Here is a 2,550-nt window from a genome sequence, read left to right on the forward strand (position 1 = left end):
ACCTCTGATGTAGTGATCCATTTGTTCCAACAGAAATTGAATGGAGGATTGATTGAACTCTGGTTGTCTATGAGAAGCCTTTCAGTTGATGCTAATGTGACATTTTGTTCCGACTCCACACGCGGAAGAGTGAGTGTTTACCATGGCTGTCGCGTTGTCTTCTTGCTCTTGTCATTATTCTAACTTATGGCGTTGACACAAGAGGCTCAGTGCCCCATGCATAGTGAGCGGCCATATACGGAGGACCAATAATGACTTATTGGAAAGTGGATGAATGATTAAATGGATGGATGGTCAAATAGGCAATAAATAACTTGACACATGACAAATAGAACTAAAAGGGACAAATAAATCAGGAGAAATATCTCTAAAATGAACAGAAAAATAAAAAAAATAAACAATAATTCTGATAATAATAATACAATTTATTCATAAAGAACTTTTCAAAGAAGCAAAATATGAAAAAGAGCTGATAGCGAAGTGCTGGGATCCTCTTAGGAATTAGACTTATCGATGAGACACAAGACAAACATCAATGTGAAGAGATTACCAATCCTTTGTTAAAAATGCCGCCATAAACGTGCAGTAAAATGAACATTGTCTTGTATCTGCACTTTAAAAATCTCACTGTTGAGCAGCACTTTCTGTATTTATTTGGCTTTTGACATTGGTCCCAGATTTGTTATAAACCGATCCATAAGCACTTGTTGCTGATATAATGGGGCAATATTCCCATATGGGAACTTATCCATCTTATTGGGTTACTTTTGATCATGAAAGATTTCTATAAGAATACTTTTATGAATGAATTCCTTCAGTTCATTCATTCGTTCCTCCATATAGCTCAGGAGGACTTGCAACATGCGTGTTTAGCCTCACGATCACAGGGATAAGCAGTGTGCTGCAGGTTTTGCCTGCAATCCTCTATGCTAACATTTGCACGTCAGCCACCTGGTCTTTAGTCATTAGACGTTTTCATCTGTGTCAGGAGGATTTACGCGTTCTATTTCATGCTTTTATTCTGAAGGCAAAGCGCACCTCAGCCTCAGATGCTGGCTTGACGCATCTCTCTCTCTCTCTCTCTCTCTCTCTCTCTCTCTCTCTCCCTCTCCCTTTCTCTCTACCTCTCTCCACCCGCCGTCACCCAGCGCTGTGCCGATGCCTCGTTAAACCTGGAGCCACCAGGAAGGATGAGCTGCCCTGCTACCAGAGAGAAAAAACACATTTCTTTTTTTTTTTTTTAAAGAAAGAAAAGAATTACAAAGAAAGAACAAAAATCCGGATCTTTTTTCTTCTTCACGAAGGTTAGTTTTTTCATGGAAGACAGAGTGGAAGGAGACCAACTCCAGTGAGAGGATTGCGTTCACACAGTGTGTCACGGCAAGTGTGTGTCAGTCAGACCGCGTGGACTCCCCGCTCAGTGATGTAAAACGTGAAGGTGGATTTCTTTTTTTTTTGGCATGTGGAGGAGGAGCAGGTAGAAAAAGGTAAGACTCATCATGACACTCTCGCTGAGCATCGAACAGGTTTTTTTCTCACCCCAGTTCCTGTCTGCTGCCAAGACGAGTGAAAACCCTCTCCACGCACGACTCAATATTAACTAACTCGCAACGGGGAGGGGGGGGTGAATGATATTGACACTTGGTTTCATCAGCAGACTAATAGGCGTAGTCCAAATCTGGGCGCGAGAGGTGTGAGGATTTTTTTTGGGGGGGGGGCAGTAAATAAATAAATAAACAAACCGGTGAGGTCCCCGTGGCGTCTGTGATGAATGAGAATGGAGATAAAAAAAGAAGAAGCTCTGCCTCAGTTTGGGAGTGATCTACGGTGTTGAGGGAAGAGAATGCGCTGCATGCATTCTCTGTGTGAGTTTGGTTTGGATGACGAACCCCCCCCCCAGCATTGTGTGAGGAAAAAGGAATCAATTAAGTGATGTATTATTAAAAGAAAAAGAAAAAAGTCTGAAATGTGCACTGGCTGAATGGCATGGTGACGCCTGTGGATGTGATTTTTTTCTTATTGAAGAGTGATGCAGCAAAGAGATTGCATCTGCGCCTCGGACGACACGATGACACCAACACACTTCACAAGGTGGATAAAAGCCCTCCCCGAGCTCCACAGCGCGGGGGGGGGGGGGACACATGCACTGTATGAAGTTGGCAACTGGTGCTCTGCTGTGAGTCAAAGTGGCCCTGCAGCAGAGGAACACAGTCCTTTATTTATTTTTTTTGTACCCCCCCCCCCCCCTGAGTGGACCAGGATCTCTAAAAGCCTGGGGGGGGTATAGTGTAGATATATCCTTTAATGCGGATGAGTGCTTGCAGAAAAAAAGAAGCTCACTTTACACACTTCTATCCTGACCTTAAGTCTGAGAAATAGGACTGAATTATAAATGAGTTGTGCTCCTGCAGAGGGACTCGGCTCCTGTCTCTTGTCTGACGTCGGCGGGCATTAATTGAGCGTGGCATGGCGTACCGTAATTGCGTGCAAATTAAATCTGCTTGTTCCTATCTTCATAATGAGAGGAGAGAGGTCGGGGGGGGGGGGGGG

The 2,550-nt window shown here is 43.9% G+C and overlaps 1 protein-coding gene across 1 annotated transcript in view; it reads left to right on the forward strand.

Moving 5' to 3' along the window:
• Nucleotides 1-1,148: 1,148 nt before the first annotated feature.
• The window catches only part of lingo2b (leucine rich repeat and Ig domain containing 2b), a 32,735-nt gene continuing 31,333 nt past the window's right edge, over nucleotides 1,149-2,550 (forward strand). Inside the window, exon 1 of the mRNA XM_031866687.1 lies at nucleotides 1,149-1,487. The gene's annotated coding sequence lies outside the window, so the exon portion shown is untranslated. The remainder of the gene's footprint in view (nucleotides 1,488-2,550) is intronic.

Source organism: Anarrhichthys ocellatus, unplaced genomic scaffold, assembly GCF_004355925.1.
Source record: "Anarrhichthys ocellatus isolate YVR2014 unplaced genomic scaffold, GSC_Weel_1.0 scaffold36, whole genome shotgun sequence".
NCBI classification, from domain to species: domain Eukaryota; kingdom Metazoa; phylum Chordata; class Actinopteri; order Perciformes; family Anarhichadidae; genus Anarrhichthys; species Anarrhichthys ocellatus.